The sequence below is a fragment of the Ursus arctos genome, unplaced genomic scaffold (assembly GCF_023065955.2).
Source record: "Ursus arctos isolate Adak ecotype North America unplaced genomic scaffold, UrsArc2.0 scaffold_6, whole genome shotgun sequence".
Classification (NCBI taxonomy): Eukaryota; Metazoa; Chordata; class Mammalia; order Carnivora; family Ursidae; genus Ursus; species Ursus arctos.
In genome coordinates this window covers 75,188,248-75,209,917 of record NW_026623078.1, presented here as the reverse complement: position 1 = coordinate 75,209,917, position 21,670 = coordinate 75,188,248, and the positions used below count along the sequence as shown (strand labels likewise).

General features: G+C 40.6%; 2 long non-coding RNA genes across 2 annotated transcripts in view; one reads left to right on the top strand and one right to left on the bottom strand.

Moving 5' to 3' along the window:
- Window positions 1-21,670, top strand: part of LOC130542943 (uncharacterized) — an 89,141-nt gene that overhangs the window by 43,957 nt on the left and 23,514 nt on the right. The window lies entirely within an intron of this gene.
- LOC130542944 (uncharacterized) overlaps window positions 4,887-21,670 on the bottom strand; it is a 61,895-nt gene continuing 45,111 nt past the window's right edge. Inside the window, exons 2-3 of the long non-coding RNA XR_008957872.1 lie at window positions 10,587-10,888; window positions 4,887-6,989 (exon numbers count right to left, since the gene is read on the bottom strand). This is a non-coding gene — a long non-coding RNA (uncharacterized LOC130542944). The remainder of the gene's footprint in view (window positions 6,990-10,586; window positions 10,889-21,670) is intronic.

Here is a 21,670-nt window from a genome sequence, read left to right as displayed (position 1 = left end):
CAAATCCAGTGAGTAGCTTTATGATCATTACTTGAAATTCTCTATCCAGCATGTTAGTTATATCTGTTTTGCTTAGGTCTCTCACTGTGATTTTGGTTTTGTCCTGTTCTTTCATTTGGGGTGTATTCCTCTGTCTCCTCATTTTGTCACTCTGTGTCTATTTCATGTGTTAGGAAAGTTGGCTACTTCTGCTCTTGAAAGTAATGGCTTTATGAAGAAGAGGACCTGTTGTGCCTTGCTCTGTAGTGTCCTCTCTTCACCAGAACCTAGCACTTCAGGGGTATCTTCTATGCATGATGCATGTGCCCTGCTGTTTTGTCCCAGCTGCTTTTTCCTTCAGTCCACTCATCTGCAGGGTGGACTTGCCTGTTGTGGGCAGTGTAGCTCCAGGGTGAGGCATGCAGTTTTAATAAGGTGCACACAGGTCTGCTTGAAAAATGATAGCTGCTGCCACCTCCGTGACTGGGGCCACATGGGCAGGGGTGCAATCTTAACAAGGTGCACCTTGGGCTTCCATAAAGCCCACTGCCACTGCCGCCACAGCCACCACTGTGACCAAGACTGCTCCAAAACACATGGGTCAGGAGATGCAGTGTTGGCAAGGTTTGTATTGGTCTTCTGGGGGAGTGGACCTGATGCACTGGGACTGACACAAGTCTGACTGGGAAAGGCAGAGCTGCTGAAATTCAGGGTCAGGGCTTCATGTAAGCAAGTTAGGTAGTGAATGCCAGTGCCTTGCTGATTCTCACAGGTGGCTGTGTGTTTATTCTAGGGAGTAAGAGGGAGATGGCACCTGCCAGCTCCTTTGTTCCTAGAGGATTCTTTCTCTGAGATACATTCTGAATTGAGTAAATAACTCTTCCTCCTGTATGCTCTGGGCAGTTTTCAAACTGCTGCTTCTATACTGTATCTCCATAGGCTGTTTGTCATACTGTCTCTTTAACGGTAGGGACTAAGCATCCTAATGCCCTTCAAGATTTCGCAGAACCCAGCCTGCCAATTTTTAAAATTCCAGACTTTATGTCCCTCTGGTTCTAAGAATTCACAAAATTCAGCTCCTCTTGCTTTCAATGTCAAATGTTGTGAGGAATCATCTTCCCCGTGTGGACACCCCAGTGTGATCATCTGTTTCTTGCCCTTTTCCATGCCTACGACTCCCTCCCACCCATGGATGGCTGTGGTCTATTTTGCTCCCCACTTTGTTTCTGCCCTTCCTACCCTCTTCGATGTGGCCTCTTCTCTACTTTTAGTGATGGACACTGTTCTGCCAGTCTTTTGGTCATCTTCTGAGTTATTACACTGATTGTTGTATCCATGGGAGGAGGTGAGCTTAGGGTCCTCTTACTCTGCCATCTTCCTACAGTTCATATATATATATATATATATATATATATATATATATATATATATATATACAGTTCATATATATATATATATATACAGTTCATATATATATAATTTAAAAATATTTCAATATCTATCTATCTAATATTTTCTTTATCCATTCATTCATCAATGTATACTTAAGTTGCTTCCATACCTTGGCTATTGTGAATAATGCTGCAATGAACATGAGAGTGTAGATATCTCTTAGAGATAGAAATCTCATTTTCTTCGAATATATACCTAGCAGTGGGATCAATGGATTTTATGATAGTTCTATTTTTAATTTCTTGAGGAACTTCCATACATTTTCCATATAGGCTCTACCAGTTTACGTTCCCACCGATAAGGTACAAGTGTTCCCTTTTCTCCATATCAGCATTTACTGTTTATTGTCTTTGATAATAGACATGCTAGTAGGTGTCCGGTAATATCTCATTGTGGCTTTGACTTCTATTTCCCTGATGATTAGAGATGTTGAGAATTTTTTCATGTACCTGTGAGCTATTTGTATGTCTTCTTTGGAAAAATGTCTATTCAGTTCCTTTGCCTATTTTTTAATTGGGTTACTTGGGTGTTTTTGCTATTGAGTTGTATGAGTCCCTTGTATATTTTGGATATTAACCCCAATTGGATATGCTATTTGTAAATATTTTCTTCCATAGTCTGCTTTTTTCATTTTGTTGATGATTTCCTGTTGTTTGCAGAAGCTTTTTTGTTTGATGTAGTCCCATTTGTTTATTTTTGCTTTTGTTACCTTTGCTTTTGGTGTCAAATCCAAAAAAATGATTTCCAGAAGTCTTTGCCAATGTCAAGGAGTTTTTCTCCTATTTTCTTCAGGTCTTATATTTAAGTCTTTAATCCATTTGAATTGATTTTTGTGTATGGTATAAGCTAGGAGTCCAGTTTCATTCTTTTGCAGATGTATACTTAGTTTTCCCAGCACCATTTATTAAAGAGACTATTCTTTCCCCATTGTATATTTTGAGAGACTTTGCCAAAAATTAATTGACCTTATATGTATGGGCTTATTCCTATTTTATTATTTCTTTTTTCTTCCTTCTGGAGAAAGAAAAAATTGTGGAAAAAAACATGTTAGACAGTTTATGGCTTTTTCCCCCTCACCTTTGTCTCTACTCTCAGATTGAATGGGACAAAAGAACCAATCACATTTGAAGAGGAAAAGCTTTATTTTTGCATTCAACAAGTATTGATAGAGTTCTTATATGTATCAGGCAAGGGCCTAGGTAGGGACTATGAAGTTGTTTGTAGGGAAGATGGGAACATGAATACTCTTAATGTGTGTCTGAATCGTGGTCTCCAAGATATAATGACTCCTGCAACCATGACCACCAGACCCTCTCCTGGAAATTCACCCCCTTCCTGACCTCTAGTGTCAGTCCTGCCTCTTTGTTATTTGCCTCGTGCTTGCCAACACCTCTTGCTTCTTACTGAGCACCCACGGCTATTCAGGCACCTGTCAAGGTACTTCAAATGCGTCAGTGGAAACGATAGAGAAAGATCCCATATAGTCTACCAGTGATGGATTCTCTTAGCTCCTCTAGGCTTCATTAAATACTCAAAAATTTTGAGTTTCCTCAAAATACCCAGGCCATTTTTAACTCTTTGTTTTTCTTCTTTAAATGCTTCTAGTCCCTTGTCTGTCTGACACCTAATACTCCTTCAAGATTCATTTAAGTGTCTTATCCTCTATAAAGTCATTCCTGACTCCCTTCCTCCAAATAAAGCCAATGCCTCTTTTTTTGTGCTCCTGTAGTGTCATCACATTTTCCTATTTTCCACTTAGACGGTGAGCTCCATGTAGAAAGAGATGGTGGCGGTGGTGCATATCGGCCTACTTACTACAGACACTGTTCAGGTGCCGCTAGTGAAGGGGACAGAGAGGATGTCTAATAGTCCAGGTATCTAGTTAAGCCACTTTGTAATATAAACAATTTAAGACTATACTGCTTCAAAACATTCTTGCTTATGTTTAACTTCATTTTAGAATATTACTCATACTTAGATTCAGAGAGTCCCTGAAAAATGTGGGAATGTTGGCTAAACCCAACATACTCCATTGGGAGTCTTTAAGAAACCTTAAAGGATTTGAAGTTGTTGAACCTGAAACAAAAGAATACAGACGAGTATACAGAAGTAGGTGGTGGTTTTCAAATTTGGCAGTAGGCATTCACTGAGTAACCGTTTGTCCCATCCTCCCTGGGCTAGATCACACAGTGTCCTTTTCTTATTCAGCACGTTCAGGACATCCTGTTATCGGTCTCTACGGTCCCAGCACCTAGTAGTGCTGATACTCAGTGAGTGCTTGATGAATAAATGATACATTAGTCAAACAACAGGTTTAATAGGTATTTATTAAAACAAGCAGCTATTTGAACAAAATGACTGAATTACTGCAAAGCTTTATTATCTAGACACTCTCACAGACATCACAGCTGCTGCAGACTCTACTCAATTATTTAAGCTAATCTCAGGTGCCAAAGAAAATGAGCCGCCATAGAGGGAATATGCTTACTGCATGAAATATGAAACAAGAGAATAGGTTTTATGTTTAAGAAAACCTTGACTCTGATGAGGAGACATAATTTTTGTTGGACTAAATCTTCCAATATAAAAAAAAAAACTTTAGTGTCCAATAAAATATTTTTAAAAACAGCTTGATTTTGTATCAGATGGCAAACAGACCACTGTAAAATACAGTTTCCATCAACCAAGTTCATGCATTCCAACAAATATTTTCTGAACACCTATGGGTCAGCTCATGTGACGTAAAGATTAATAAAAGAGCTCCTTTCCTCCAAAGAGAGTTTTAAAATAATGCACTGTCCACTGGGTGAGGTGTGGTTTAATGAGAGATAACTGAATGAGCAAAGGATAGATCCAGTTTTTAATTTTCAAAGCATGTGCCACCTTGACCATGTCATTTAGGCCATGAACCCAGGATCCATCTAACTGCTTGTCTTGTGCCAGACGCTGGGTGGGCTCTCGGCTCAGAATGTAGGCAATGCCTGGAACTTGGTAGATACTCAATAAATACTTGCCAAATGTGTGAATGAATGAATGAAGTTAAAACATCAAACAGTTCTCTGTTCCTGCCTTGTTGATAGCCAGAATTTGGTGGAGAAAGCTTGATTAGGGAACAATGCAAAAAGCATTATTCTGCTTGAATGAAGGTTAAGGAAGACTTAGAGTTTCAGCCCAAACTGTGTTTTAGAAATGCTAACCTTTCCAGGAAAGATGTCCATTTTAGGCAGAGGGAACAGAGGCCTAAATGGGAAAGGGGCCCCATGGAGGCTTGGGGGATGCACAGATCTGGTGGTTTGCTGGTGAATAGGGTAGAGTACTTGAGGGAGAGTGGTGCGGAACCAAGAGACAGGTGGCACAAGTTAAGGAAAATATGGGTCATTTTATTTTTATTTATTATTATTATTTTTTATTTTTATTTCTATTTTTTTAAATTTTTTAAAAGAATTTTTATTGTGTTATGTTAGTCACCATACAGTATATCCTTAATTTTTGAATATGGGTCATTTTAATGTAAAGATGCCTGTGAACAGTTCAGCCACTCTGGAAGACAGTTTGGCAGTTTATTATAAAGTTAAAGCTACACGCACAATTTGATCCCTTTTTAAGCCGATACCCCCAGAGAAATAAAGACTTCCGTTCACATAAGACTTTATACATGTTTATAGAGGCTGTATTCATAACGGACCAAAACTGTAAACAACCCAAATATTAACAGGTGAATGGAAAAACTGTGGTACATCACTACAATGGAATACTATTCACCAATAAAAAATGAAATATTGATAGATACTTGCACTTGAGTGAAAGAAGCCAGTTTCAAAAAGTTACATAATGTTCGATAGCATGTGTATATTATTCCCCCCCGCCCCGTACTGTAGTGAGGGAAAACACATCAGTTGGTCGCTAGGGGTCACGTGTTGGGGAAGGAGGTAACTGCAAAGGGACAGCCTGGGGAGTTACTGAGAGTGACAAAACCAGTCTCCAGCCTGACTGTTGTCACGGTGACTATAGTGCAGAGAACTGTACTCACACAAAAACTTCAATTTGCCTACATTAATTTAAAACTGAAAAAAGGTGATTGCAAATGAGAAACAGCCCATAAAGGGGCTTTTTAAAATTCAAAATTATACATATTGTATTTTATATTATATATAGAATATGATGTATTCTATTTCTGACATGATTCATTTAGACTACTCACATCTCCCCCCCCCTTTTTTTTCTCTTTAAAAATGATACAAATTGTATCCTGTACTTTGAATTTGCAAACGTGAGCGTTTTAAGAAACCTTTTGTAAAGAGTTTATGGAGGTACAAAAGTGTTCTATTTTGGTGGGGAAATGTTAGACTTGGGATATGCAAATACTAACATATGAAAAAGCCCCTTTTATGTGCTTAAATGGGATGAGGATTCCTAGGAAAACAGCCTGCGAATGAGGCTGGAATTTCTTCTCAAGGGTCCTTTGGCACTTGGCTGGGATGGGATAGCCTCTTGCTGTGAACCTGCTCTCCTGTCCTCCAGACGGAGATGGTGTGTGCTCCTGTGCCTTGGTATAACCTCGTCTACTTTATGCAGGTTCTTAGTTTAAAACTTTCAGAAAAGTAGAGCGGCAAGGGACATTAGAGCTCATCTTTTTACAGAGGAGGACAGCAAAGCCTAGAGAGGCCATGGTTCTTGCCCAAGGTTACAGTAGACCAAGATTAAAACCCAGTTTATTCAGATGACTGTTGGAGTACTCCGTCTCATACTCTGCTGCTTGATGCTTGAACTGTTTTGTTTGGAGGTTTTTTTTTTTTTTTAAGATTTTATTTACTTGAGAGAGAGCAGGGGGTTGGGGGGAGCATGGGAGGGAGAGGCAGAGGGAGAGGGAGAAGCAGACGCCCTACTGAGCAGGGAGCCCGACATGGAACTGGATCCCAGGACCCTGAGATCATGACCTGAGCTGAAGTCAGACCTTTAACCCACTGAGCCACCCAGGCACCCTGTTTTGCTTGGAGTTTTTGAGAAACTATCCCAAGACTCTGAGGGTAGTTCTTTTGCCTTCATAAAATAGCCTGAAAAACCGATAGGAAGTACATAATGCATTAACCCCATGCTTCATAAAAGTAAATCTAAGTAGCCTTCCTTTCTTTCCGTGGGCATTTGTAAGTTGCTTAACATGAACATTCACTTGTGAAGGACTTGAAAAGCAGCCTGACCTCGAGCTGATAATCACTACTTTTCGGCAGAGAAAATGCTTTTGTCTCTTTCATAGGACAGGCTTAGCAGGTGGAGATGATCTGTACTGAGTCATGCACACTGCCTCGTCCAGTTCTGTTTATCACACTTGGGGGGGGGGGGCACTTCCCACACATGCTCGTGGACTTGTGATCAGTGGGGGACTGAACCCAATTTCAACCCTTGAAGAAGCAGCCGACCCAAGTGTCAGTCTGATCTCGGACATAGGGTAGCTTCGCACCTTGAAAATGCAGTCGTCCAGGAGGCTAGCAGCTTGATTGGGATTGTGACTTTGCCCCTAGATGCGAGCTAGGGATGGTCCTTGGTAGGCCTCTCTTTTCCTGCATGGAAAACACAAGATTCGGATTAGACCAGAAGGGGCATATACCTGGCCCTCCCAATCTTGGGACCATGTGGGCATCACTGATGACCAGAGACTCGACCCCCTCTCTGACTCCAGGATCTTTGTCCATGGTAACAATGCTCTAAAGAGTAACGGTAATTACTCACTGATGCATCATCTCCAACATATGTTTGATGTCACAACATTTTGTGTTGCGTGAATGCTTAAACACATTAATTAATATTTGTGCCTGGGCTAAGATCACTCTCTGACACGTCGCCTGACGTTGACACCTGCAGCTGCCTGGATCCTGCCTGCTCTGGCCTCCCCTGGGGCCATGACGCCATCTTCCCCTTACTGATGATTTCCCTCCTGCTTCCCTCTCCTTTAGCTTCTCTGAGAGTCGTACCTACCAGAACCAATTCACGGTTTTTCATGGCTCTTTAGACAAAGCCCTTTGGATACTTACGTGAATAAAACAGACTGTTATTAGTGTGAAATGACATCATGTACAGGACGTGCCTCAAACAGGAACTGGCACATGGTTAATAGCCCTATTATCATCATTATTATTTCTCCAATTGTTATCTGTATTAATAATTTAGAAAAAAGGCTTCTGCTTATCTGTAAGGGATTATCATTAAATATGTATTCTTCTGCTTCTCTATCTTCTTGACAACAACCTAATCCACGGTAGCTTCCAGATCTGAATATTCATTCCCTGCCCTCTGAGGACGGCTGAGCCCGGCCCGATTTCACTAGGACTAGGATTTTATGATTTCTGGACTCTGCTGACAGGAAGTAGTAAGTGAAGCCTTATCATCTAGGATTTCTTTCAAATGGGAAGTGTTCATGTTTTCTCTTTTATAACTAAAAAGAAAAGGAACGCGAGGAAACATCCATGTCACCCTATTAAAAAGTCAGTTCTTTGTTTCTAAAAAATCGGGTCACTCTCAGAGGCTTGTTCTATGCCCCCTCCCCAGTCTACAACAGCTCTTCCTCTTCCCTCTTCTTAGCTTCCTATGTACTGCTTTCATGGTTATAATAATCAGTGTGAATATATTTTCCTACATTAAGTTGTCACCTAGATGAGAGCAGGGACTCCTGTCCCATCTTGTCGTCTTTGCCTGCCATTACCTGATACAGAGTAGATGCTTAATAAATACTCATTAAGTCAATGATTCCTAATGTGAGGGGGGAGGAGGAAGTCCTTTACATAAGCCGTGTCTCCTGAGTGAGAAGTGGGTGGACCTCCTCTCCAGAAGTCGAGTACATGTGCTTACGTAAGTCCCTCACGCTTCACAAATGCCTGCCTGGCCTAAGGCTTTGGGACTGTGATGGCTAAATTTTATATGTCAACTTGACTAGGCCAAGGGATGCCCAGATAGCTGGTTAAACATTATCATTAGGTGTGTCTGTGAGAGTGTTTCTGGAAGCGATTAACATTTAAATTGGCGGACTGAGTAGAGCAGATGACCTTCCCCAGTGTGCGTGGGCATCATGCAATCTCTGAGGGACTGAATGGAACAAAATGGTAGAAGAAGGCTGAGTTCACTTCACTGTTGAAGCTGGGACATTAATCTTCTTGTCCTCATTCTTCTGGTGTTCAGGCCTTTAGACCCCCAGCCGGAACCTACACCAGGTTCTTTGTCTCTCAGGCCTTTGAGCTCTGTCACTGGCTCTGTTGGGCTTGTGAATGCACATCAGGGGACTTCTTACTTTCCATAAACTCATGGGCCAGTACCTTATGATAAATTTCGTACACACACACACACACACACACACACACACACACACACATCTCTTACTGGTTCTGCCTCTCTGGAGAACTGTAACTAAATACAGAGACAGACCTTTAAAAGTAATTACTATTTATTTGATCCAATTTCTTTATAAATGTTATATCCTCTTCTTTTTCCACTCAGAATATAATTAGGCTCCTAGATAGAGCTGAAAAGTGACCTCTGTTGAAGGTGAATGATGCTAGGCAAAGTAACCATATCCTCTGTCTCCCCATGAAACCATGAGCAAATTTCACATTGCCAAGTATTCTTTTTGGTGTCTGTCTACCTACCTACCTATCATTTCTCTCTCTCTTTAAAAAATGCAACATTGTGCTGCTGTTAATCTCAAGGGGAAGAGCAGGGCTGGTTCGAGAGCCCTAAACATGCCATGATTACTTCTGCCGCACTCTGTGTTGCCATTCACACATGTTGTCTTGAAGCTCGATTTTGGTCCCACATGCTAGGTTTTGCTCCCATTTTGCATGTAACAAATCTGAGGACCAGAAAGGACGAGCCATGTGCCTTAGATTCTCGGTGTGGTCTTTGCTGTCTCCTAAAGACACATGTTCTTAGAAGTGGGAAAGGCAAGAGATTTTTTTTTACGTTGAAGAATCATAAGCAGCAAGGTATGAGGATGTGAAAGGACACAGTGTGTCCAGGGAACCTGGAGTCGTAGAGATCACCTGGAGCGTATCTAGAACCAGAGCGGCACCTTGCGGGTCTGAGCACTGGTCTGTAAGTCTGAGCAGTACAACAGGGAGGGCGAACTGGTAGCTGTTAACACCACCCTGCTCTCTTTGGGAACTATAGGGTCAAGTCGTCTTATTCCTATGAAAATACCGCCTTTCCTTTCAACCTTCAGCTGTGTAATTGATGATAGAAATAATTATCAAAGGGTTTAGAACCGGCTAAGATTCATAGAAGTCTCTCTTAAAAAAAAAAAAAAAAGAATTCCATGGTAATCCAGGTTCTATCCAATCCCCGAGTGGATGTGATGCCAATTACTGCCACCTGCCCCATCTCGTCTCGGTTATGACACCCCAGGGAGAGCCGCACTTAAGGCCCTGTCAAAATGTCAGCTCTGCTTCTGGGGCCAGATGCAGTAACTTCCCTTGAAGACTGCTGGGGCTGTGTCCCACATGAAAAGCAACATTAAATCTTCCCTCAGGCTAAACCGTGACTGCCAATCTAGCACTCTGTTTTCAGCATGCACGGGGAGACTGAACACTTCCTCCAGAAAGAATGTGCCAGATGTTGTACCAGATGCTCTAGAAAGCTTGTCATTTAATGCCTGACACCTGAAAGCCTATTTAACCTCATTCCCAATTTACACATGAGAATACTGAGGCTCCGAGGTCACATGCTTTATGGGCATAAGCAAGGATTTTAGCACATCATTCTCACCCCTACATATATTCTCCACCTCTCCCGTTATAAATGGCAAGGATTTGCATAGATTTCTTTTGCATTCTTTAATTGGGAGCCCTTGGTAACTTTCTCCCCGCTGTCTTCAAAATTCTTTGCTTCCATCCCAGCTCCTGCCAAAAATCTAACTTCCGGTCTGACTGACTTGACACGTACACTGCCATCTTGGTTTTTCACGGTGGAACCCATGGAAACGATATCAACACCAAGGCATGTCTCTGTGGAGAGGGCCCCAGTGACAAATATAAAAATGAGAAAGTTGTTGGCCATATTTGCAAGTTTTAGCCAAAAGAGCTGTTGAAAAGAACGGAAATGATTGTTACCAGGTTTCTGAAAGTGATGGAGCTCTTCGTCCGCGTGAGCTCCTTTCCCTGGTGAGCACTTACCAGCTTCAAGTAACTTTTACAGTCATGATGCCGTGAGATGTCCTCGATAGCCCCGACAGGCAAACGGATGAGGAAATACAGCTGTCCGTCGGCACAATTCCCCGTGCAGTGTCTCAAGGCTGTACGTGCTGGATCCAAAATTCAACTCCAAGTATTCTGACTCTACCCGGGGCCGTTTCACAGCTATACCGTTGCCTTCCTTCCACAACGTGCCTCATACCTAATTATTAAATATTCACTCACGTGCTTATTCATCCACATTTTCTTTCAATATTATTAGTTGTTTTCATTGGCCGGATGTTCTGTGTGTGAGAAGAAAGAAACAAAGCTTTATCAAAGAGCTCACAATCTTAACTGAAAGACTGACAGGCAAGTAATAATCATAATTCAGTAAAATAAACACCACCACCAACGATGGAGACCCTCACGGAGAGCTGCAAAGGAAAGACGGCATTTTGTTTAAATGCTTCCCAGAAGCTGCTTGATGTGGCTGTGACGGATAAGATTTTGCCAGGTGGCTAAACATGTGAAAACCTCATCGTGTGAATTTTGCCTGAAAGTCCATGATATTTAATTAAAAGAACTGTGGTTTCAAAAATATACAATGGTACCCACATCTTACCAAGTCAGAATTTTGCTTTCCTCTGTCTCAGGATGACATTTAATTATCATAAGCCAGCCTTCCACCGAGATGCTTTTCCAGTTGTTCGGGATAGTTTTTACACATTGGCCACATACACAGTGTTTTAGTCAAAAGCTTATTCTCTTTGCTAATAAGGTGTTTCTTTTCTGCTTATTAGTATTAGGAAGCATGAGTATTCCTTGCACATTGCGGGAGTATTTGAATTTCACCCCAGGGAACTCGGTAGCTCACATACGATTTCTTGCATTAATCACAGCTATTGAAAGAGGAACCCTTCTGAAGGGCTTTGATTTATGTTTCGAAATAAAAGACTAAACGCAATTATGAATAGAAACATAAACACATACATTGGTTGCTCAGCACTTGCAGTGTGCATTAGCCGTAGACCAGTCGTCAGCCCTGCCATAGCGATAACTTAGTATCCGCCATAAAAAAGTGCTGGAGACTCTGTGAAGATCAGGCATCCTTCTTCCCAATGCTCCAGATCACCGTTCAAAACAAATCCCAACCGGGGGCCGGACAGATAACCTGAGCGAAACAGGCCCTGAGCACAGGGAAAAGAAAGTCCCATCTAATCGTTCAGCTTCAAGGCAGCTACGATGGGTCACTGCCATGCGGAAAAGTGGGCTATTGTTGCCAGCTCTTCAGATTTTTTACAAGTAATTGAAAAACAAGATATTTCATAAAAATCTCTCAATATTTACATGGTAGCATGTTCCTCATTCATTCATTGAAAATATGAAGAGCTAAGCAAAACACATTATAGAGCTGGTTATGGTCCACCAGCCATTAGTTTAGGCATCTGGCTCTTAATGGTGATGCCAAATCCGAGTTTATGCAACTGCCCCATGTGAGAGTCAGCCTTGGGCCATCCAGAAAGCTGGGCCGCCACTGACCATTCTGATTGTATTTCTGATTGCTCACCCTAATGCGACCTTTTTTCTAGGTGGGGTCAAACTGAAGAGTTTCTAGACGTGGATTTATATAGCGATGAGCCCACAGACAGCCGTGGCAGTGATGAATCCTTAGTGCTGCGGGGCAGGATGGCTGAGAGGGAGCTAGGCTCTAGTCTCATGGCTGCGTCTGCTGGGCATCCTCTCAGGCTAGATAACACAGAGATGCTTTCGACAAGCTCTGTGGTTTTATCTATTTTTTTTTAAGTTAAAAAAAAAAGATGCATTTTTACTTAGGTGATGATTTTAGAAGCCTTGGGAAACACCAAATAATTGTATTCAGTGTCCTCGAGAAGTATGAATAAACCAAAAAGCCCACTCGTCTTCATTTTGGAGGAAATGGAAGAGAAAAATAACCAAATCGACAGGATGATATAATGTTAAGCTGACTGTGTGCGCATAGCTTATTTAACCAATAAAATGATACCGTGACTCCTTCATCTGAACTCCTGCCTTGTGTTTGCCTTAAAAACCGTAAAATCTAACAGTCACCTGTTCTGTGATCGTTTTCACTTTTCTGTGGCCTTTTTTGGGTTAGTCTGTGTGTTCTAGGAGAACTGTCAATGCTAAATTACTCTAGGTCAGGGCTATGGTTTCTCTCCTTAATCCCAGCGGACCAAGGCAGACTGGATTTGGTATTCAACAGCACAAGCTCTGGGGTCTGGCTGCCTGAGGCTGAATCCCATCTTCCCTACTTTGTAGCCGGTAGTTCTGGGCAATTTCCTTAACAGCGCTGGGTATCCATTTCCTCAGCTGCAAGAAAAGATGTGAGGGTTGCTATGTGGATGAAATAAGTAAAAATGGTGAAAACAGCGTCTGGCACAGAATCAGCGTTCGAGAAGCGTCACCTCCCATGATTCTGTTCCTTTTTGCATAGATGCCCAGGTGCTAGCCAACTGACGGATTTTCTCGGACCCACCAGCGGTGTCAAGCTTGCACCGGTACAGAAGGAGGGAGGCAAGGAGACTAAACCCCGGCAGTAAAAAGCCACCCTCAGATGGGGAACAAGCTGGGGAGTAGGGGCTTCTCTGTTGATGTCCCCCACATGGGCTCCAATCCCAGCAGACACCTCGGACTCCACACCTTCCCAAACTCATAAGCTGCTACTCCACCTTCAGAGGTCCGCTGGATGCCAATGACTGTGTAGCTTTTGTGAGAACCCGAGGCAGCATTACAGCCTGGGTCACAGCTCTCCACGGCGGCAGGCAGCCTGCTCGGTTGTGTTACATTCTCGTTCTTGTCCAGAGCGGCGGTCCGGTCTGTTCATCCTTCTTCTTTTTTTTTTTTTTTTTTTAAAGATTTTATTTATTTATTCGACAGAGATAGAGACAGCCAGCGAGAGAGGGAACACAAGCAGGGGGAGTGGGAGAGGAAGAAGCAGGCTCATAGCAGAGGAGCCTGATGTGGGGCTCGATCCCATAACGCCAGGATCACGCCCTGAGCCGAAGGCAGACGCTTAACCGCTGTGCCACCCAGGCACCCCTCGGTCTGTTCATCCTTCTAACCCCAGCGCTTCGCGACGTGCCTGGCACATCATACAGATTCCAAACACGTGTGTTCAAGGAAAACAAAAAACGTTTCCTGGCTGAAACACGGATGGAATTGATGAATGAGTGTGTAAATGAAAACAGGAATGAATTATACAAATTGTTGGCACCTAGCTGAAATTGTATTTTCTCCTTCGATTTCCCTAGTTGAGAACAATGGTTGGCTTAATCTTTTGAAGGTTGTCAAATTCTGGGGAACCTGGGTGGCTCAGTCAGTTAAGCGTTGGACTCTTGATTTCTGCTGGGGTCACGATCTCAGGGTCATGGGACGGAGCCCCATGAAGGGCTCCGTGCTCAGCGGGGAGTCTACTTTAGATTATCTCTCTCCCTCTCCTCTGCCCCTCCCCCTGCTTAGATGCACTGTCTCTCCCTCTCTCTCTCTCTCTCTCTCTCTCAAATAAATAAAAATCTTTAAAAATGGTCAAATTCTGTTGAAAACTGAATGTAAATGTGAAAAGAAACCAGATTAGCTGCTTACCATTAACGACAACACATCCTTAATTTCATCTTCTGTTCCTGTTCAATGCAATGCCCTGAGTCGGCTTTGTCCCCTTGCTGCTGCTGGGTCCCCTGTTGCCCTTGTCATTCCTTCTGTCCTTCATCCCTTCTCTCCTCCTTTCCACTTTACCAAATGCTACTCATTCTCTGAAGCTCAATTTAATTCTCACTTTCCCCAAAACTTGCCCTTCATTAAAATTGCACAATTGCCATAATTACCATAACACACTTTTTACGTCTTTATTATCTCCCTGACAATTTGTAAATTTCCTGAGAGAAACAGTCATCTATTTTTCCTTACGTATCTTATATTGACAGTGGCTAAAAATTTCTAAAACATCAGCTGGGGCAAATTTTGAAGTGAAAGGGTTTTTTTCTTTCAAAGGGACATCATAATAGGTATTAAATATAATTTGTCTTTTATTTTACTAAAAATAATTTAAAAATATATCTCCTAACTCCCATCACACACTGCAGTAAATTTTAGATATATCAAATGTTTAATCAAAAATAATGAAGTTATAATATGTGTAACAAGTATTGGGGCGCCTGGGTAGCGCAGTCGTTAAGCATCTGCCTTCGGCTCAGGGCGTGATCCTGGCGTTTCGGGATTGAGTCCCACATCGGGCTCCTAGGCTGGGAGCCTGCTTCTTCCTCTCCCTCTCCCCTGTTGTGTTCCCTCTCTCGCTGGCTGTCTCTCTGTCACATAAATAAATAAAATCTTTAAAAAAAATGTGTAACAAGTATTAAAGGTAAACATATTTAAGACCTGGTATTGGGCAGAAAAAGACGGATATTGTAAGTATTGAAAATAGCATTTCTTTGTATCCTCCTACTTAACGGCATATGGTATATAGTAATATATATGTCAGAAAAAAATCATCCTGCATATATAAATTATACTTACAAACCAATAAGAAGAAAAATGAGTATATCAAAAGAAAATTGAGTAATGTTGAGCATATTTCATGGACCTGTTGGCCATCTGTATGTCTTCTTTGGAAAAATGTCTTTTCAGATCTTCAGCCCCTTTTTTATTTTATTTAACTTTTTGTTTGTTTTTTTACCCCAATCTTTAAATAACAATTTCCAAACGAACAGCAAATTTGCAAGAATTTGACAACACCCACACACCCACAACTCGGTTTCTACTATTAGGATCATAGCGTGCTTACTTTGTCACATATCTGTCCATCTACCCATTTGCTCTATTGTATTTTTGATGCATTTCTTTCTTTTTTGTAGAAAAGTTTTTTTTCCTTTAAAATCAATTAACATATACCGAATTCTTAGTTTCAGAGGTAGAGTTTAGCGATTCACACAGTGTTCATTCCATCAAGTGCCCTCCTTAATGCCCATCACCCAATTACCCCATCTCTCCACCCACCTCCCCTCCAGCAACCCTGTTTGTTTCCAAGAATTAAGAGTCTCTTATGGTTTGTCTCCCTCTCTGATTTTCTCTTATTTTATTTTTCTGTCCCTTCCTCTATGTTCATCTCTTTTGTTTCTTAAATTCCACATATGAGTGAAATCATATGATAATTGTCTTTTTGTGACTGACTTATTTCACTTAGCATAATACCCTCTAGTTCCATCCATGTCATTGCAAATGGTAAGATTTCTTTTTTTTGATGGCTGAGTAATATTCCGTATTTGTGTGTGTGTGTGTGTGTGTGTGTGTGTACACACCAACTCTTCTCTATCCATTCATCTGTTGATGGACATCTGGGTTCTTTCCATAATTTGACTACTGTCGATAATAATGCTGTAAACATTGGGGTGCACTTGCCCCTTTGAATCTCTATGTTTGCATCCTTTGGGTAAATACCCAGTAGTGCAGTTGCTGGGTCATAGGGTAGCTCTATTTTTAATCTTTTGAGGAACCTCCATACTGTTTTCCAAAGTGGCTGCACCAGTTTACATTCCCACCAACAGTGTGAGAGGGTTCCCCTTTCTCCACATCCTCTCCAACACTTGTTGTTTCTTGCTTTTATTTTATTTTATTTTATTTTATTTTATTTTTATTTTTATTTTTGGCCATTCTGACAGGTGTGAGGTGATCATTGTGGTTTTGATTTGTATTTCCCTGATGATGAATAATTTTGAAGATCTTTTCATGTGTCTGTTTGCCATCTGTAAGTCTTCTTTGGAGAAATGTCTGTTCATGGGGTGCCTGGGTGGCACAGCGGTTAAGCGTCTGCCTTCGGCTCAGGGCGTGATCCTGGCGTTCTTGGATCGAGCCCCATGTCAGGCTCCTCCGCTATGAGCCTGCTTCTTCCTCTCCCACTCCCCCTGCTTGTGTTCCCTCTCTCACTGGCTGTCTCTTTCTCTGTCAAATAAATAAATAAAATCTTTATAAAAAAAAAGAAATGTCTGTTCATGTCTTCTACTTACTTTTTAACTGGCGTGTGTGTGTGTGTGTGTGTGTGTGTGTGTGTGTGTGTTTTGGTGTTGAGTTGTATAAGGTCTTTATAAATTTTGGATACTAACCCTTTATCAGGTATGTCATTTGCAAATATTTTCTCCCATTCAGTAGGTTGCCTTTTAGTTTTGTTGATTGTTTCCTTCACTGTGCAGAAGCTTTTTATCTTCAGGTAGTCCCAATAGTTTATTTTTGCTTTTATTTCCCTTGCCTCAGGAGACATATTTAGAAAAATGGTGCTACAGCCAATGTCAGAGAGATTACTGCATGTGCTGTTTTCAAGGATTTTTTTATGATTTCAGGTCTCCCATTTAGGTCTTTAATCCATTTGGAGTTTATTTTTCTGTGTGGTGAAATAAAGTGATCTGGTTTCATTCTTTCATACGCGGCTATCCAATTTTCCCAAAACCGTTTGTTAAAAGAGACTTTTTCCCGTTGTATATTCTTTCCTACTTTGTCAAAGATTAATTGATCATATAATTGTGGGTTTATTTCCGGGGCTTCTGTTCTAGTCTATTGATCTGTGTGTATTTTTATGGCAGTACTGTACTGTTTTAATTACTACCACTTTGTCATATAACTTAAAATTTGGAATTGTGATACCTCCAGTTTTTTTAAGATTACTTTGGCTATTTGAGGTCTTTTGTGGTTTCATACAAATTTTAGGATAGTTTGTTCTATTTCTGTGAAAAATGCTGCTGGTATTTTGATAGGGATTGCATTGAATGGGAGGATTGCTTTGGCTAGTATGGACATTTTAACAATATTTGTTCTTCCAACCCATGAGCCTGGAATGTCTATTTCTTTGTGTCATCTTCAATTTCTTTCATAAGTGTTCTATAGTTTTCAGAGTACAGATTTTTCACCTCTTTGGTGTAGTTGTAAATGGGATTGTTTTCTTAATTTCACTTTCTGCTGCTTCATTATTAATGTATAGGAAAGCAACAGATTTCTGTATGCTGATTTTGTATCCTGCAACCTTAAACTGAATTCATTCATCAGTGCTAGTAGTTTTTTGGTGGAGTCTTTAGGGTTTTCTCTATAGGGTATCATGTCATCTGCAAATAGTGAGTTTTACTTCATTCTTACCAATTTGGATGCCTTTTATTTCTTTACATTGTGTAATTGCTGTGGCTAGGACTTCCAGTACTATGTTGAATAAAAGTGGTAAGAATGGGGGGCGCCTGGATGGCACAGCAGTTAGGCGTCTGCCTTCGGCTCAGGGCGTGATCCCGGCGTTCTGGGATCGAGCCCCACATCAGGCTCTTCCGCTGTGAGCCTGCTTCTTCCTCTCCCACTCCCCCTGCTTGTGTTCCCTCTCTCACTGGCTGTCTCTCTGTCGAATAGATAAATAAAATCTTTAAAAAAAAAAAGTGGTAAGAATGGACATCCTTGTCTTGTTCCTGACCTTAGGGGAAAAGCTCTTTGTTTTTCCCCATTGAGTATGATACTGGCTGTGGGTTTTTCATATGAGACCTTTATTATGTTGAGGTATGTTCTCTCTAGACCTACTTTGCAACTTTTTTTTTTAATCATGAATGGATGTTGTATTTTGTCAAATGCTTTTTATGCATCTAATGAGATGATCATATGGTGAATATTCTTCTTCTTGTTAATCTGTCACATTTATTTGTGAATGTTGAGCCACCTGTGCCTCCCTGGAATAACTCCCACTTTTAATATAGTCTTGATTTCAGTTTGGTAGTATTTTCTTGAGGATTCTTGCATCTATGCTTCTCAGGGATATTGGCCTATAATGTGTGTGTGTGTGTGTGTGTGTGTGTGTGTGTGTGTGTGTGTGTTTCTTTTTCTTTTTCTTTTTAGTGTCTTTGTCTGGTTTGGGTATCAGGTTAATGCTGATTTGGTAGTTTCATTCCTCTTCTATTTTTGGAATAGTTTGGGCAGAATAGGCATTAATTCTTTTTAGATATTTGTTAGAATGTACCTGTGAATCCATCCAGTCCTGGACTCTTGTTTGTTGGGAGTTTTTTTTTTTTTTTTTTTTTTTTAAGATTTATTTATTTATTTATTTATTTATTTATTTATTTGACAGAGACAGCCAGCGAGAGAGGGAACACAGCAGGGGGAGTGGGAGAGGAAGAAGCAGGCTCCCAGCGGAGGAGCCTGATGTGGGACTCGATCCCGGAATGCCAGGATCACACCCTGAGCCGAAGGCAGACGCGTTAACGACTGCGCCACCCAGGCGCCCCTGTTGGGAGTTTTTTGATTGCCGATTCAATTTCCTTAGTGGTAATTGGTTTGTTCAGATTTTCTATTTCTTCCTGGTTCAGTTTTAGAATATTATATGTTTCTAGGAATTTATTCATTTCTTCTAGGTTGCCCAATTTGTTGGCACATATTTTTTTTGTAGTTTTTTAATCCGTTGTATTTCTGTGGCGTCAGTTTTTACTTCTCTTCGTTTTTCATTCTAGCCCTCTTTTTCTTGATGAGTGTGGCTAAAGGTTCATCCAATTTTGTCAATCTTTTCAAAGAACCAGCTCTTGGGGCACCTCAGTGGTTCAGTCAGTTAAGTGTTTGACTTCAGCTCGGGTCATGATCTCACGGTGGTGGGATCAAGCCTCGAATTGGGCTCTGTGCTCAGTGGGAGTCTGCTTGTCCCTCTAACCCTTCCCCTGCTCATGCACCCACACTCTATCTCTCTCAAACAAAATCTTAAAAAAAACAAAAACCTAAACAAACCAGTTCTTGGCTTCATTATACACACACACACACACACACACACACACACACATGCACACATATACCCACACACACACATATGATTATATATATGTTTATCTAGAGACTACATAGATCATCTCTATAGAAATAGAGACTGGATAAAGTCTCTATTTCATTTATTTCCTCTCTGATCTTTATTATTTCCTTTCTTCTACTAACTTTGGGCTTTAATTGTTCTTTTTCTAGTTCTTTTAGGTGTAAATTGAGGTTGTTTGGGATTTTTTGTGTTTCTGGATAGAGGCCTGTATTGCTATAATCTTCCCTTCTAGAACTGTTTTTGCTGCATCTCAAAGATCTTGGATCATTATGTTTTCATTTTCATTTGTCCTAGGCATTTTTTGATTTCCTCTTTGCTTTCTTTGTTGACCCATTTGTTGTTTTAGTTAGAATGTTGTTAACACTGTTTTTTCTCCAGTTTTTTTCTTGTAATTAATTTCTAGTTTTATACCATTGTTGTCAGAAAAGATCCTTATATGGTTTTCATCTTTTAAATTTTATTTTTTAAATTATTGGGACTTGTTTTGTGGCCTTACTTGTGTGCTATCCTGAATATTTCATGAGGACTTGAAAAGAATTAGTATTCTGCTATTTTCGGATGGAATGTTCTGTATATATCTATTAAGTCTGGTCTAATGTGTCACACAAAGCCAATGTGTCTTTATTGATTTTCTGTCTGGATGATGTATTTGTTGATGTGTGTGGGGTGTTAAAGGGAGAAATTGTCAGTAGTACAATAATAGTAGGGGACTTTTGTTGATTAATATTTGCTTTATGTATTTTTGTGTCTCTTATAGGTTCTTGGTTTGTGGTTACCATGAGTTTCACATGTAACATCCTAAATCTGTAGCAGTCTATGTCAAGTGGGCAGTCACTGAAGTTCAAAGACATTCTAAATGTTTTTCCTGTCCCACTCCATGTTTTATAGTATATATGTAAAATATATAATATGTATATTAAAAACAAAATATAGTCATATTTTAAGCCTTTTTGTTTTGTAAGCCCCTTAACTAATTTTTCAGATATAATTGATTTTACTACTTTTATCTTTTCATACTGGCTTTAAAGTGATTGATCTACCACGTTTATTGTATGTCTGTCTCTGCTCACCACATTTTTTCCTTTCATATTTGTCTTCTGGTTATGACCTGCCTTTTCTGCTTGAAGAAGTCCCTTTAACATTTCCTGTAAGGTCAGTTTAAAGTAGTAAACTTTAACTTTTCTTCTGGGAAACTATTTCTGTTCTGAATGATAACCTTGCTAAGTTAGAGTATTCTTGGTTGTAGGTTTTTTCCTTTTAATTCTTTGAATAGGTCATACCACTCCCTTCTGGCCTGCAAAGTTTGTGCTGAAAAATTAGCTGATATCCTTGTGAGGTTTCCCTTTGAGTTCTGAAAAATTAGCTGATAGCCTTGTGAGGTTTCCCTTCATTACTTTTAATGTTTTAAAGATTCTTTATCTTCAATATTTGACATTTAATAATTATATGTCTTGGTGTGGAACTCCTTGGGTTCATCTTGTTTGGGCTTCTCTGGACTTCTTGGACCTGGATGTCAGTTTCCTTCTCTATGTTAGGGACATTTTCAGCTATTATTTCTTCAAATAAGTTTTCTGCTCCTTTCTCTCTAGTTTTTACTTCTGAAACCCCAGTAATGCAAGTGTTAGTGCACCTGATATTGTCCCAGAGATCTCTTAATCCTCATTTTTACAAATTCCTTTTTCTTTTTGGTGTTCAGCTTGGGTGCTTTCCAGTAGCCTGTGTTCAGATCACTGATCCTTTCTTCTCTGTCCTCTAATCTGTTGATTCCTTCTAGTGCAGATTTTATTTCACTTACAGTATTCTTCGGTTCTGATTGGTTCTTTTTTTATATTTTCTATCTCTTTGTTGAAGTTCTCATGGAGTTATTCACTCTTCTGTCAAGTCTGGTGAGCACCCTTATGACCATTACCTACAACTCTTTATTGGGTAGACTACTTTTCTCCATGTTGATTAGTTCTTTTTCCAGAGTTTTGTTTTGTTTTTCATTGGGAATAAATTCATTCTCCTTATTTTGTTTGACTCTGTGTTTCTATGAATTAGATGGAAGAGCTACTTCTCCTAGTCTTGTGGAAATGGCTTTGGGTAGAAATGTCCCCAGTGTAGACTGTGTGTACCTGGTAGCTTTGGCTGGCTGGCTGGAGCTATAGTAAGCATGGGCTGGGGGTTCCAGGGGGTTCCATGCAGAGGTCTCCCCATAGAATGGCAGGAACTGAAGCAGGCTCAGGCCTGGTGGTCCCCGGGG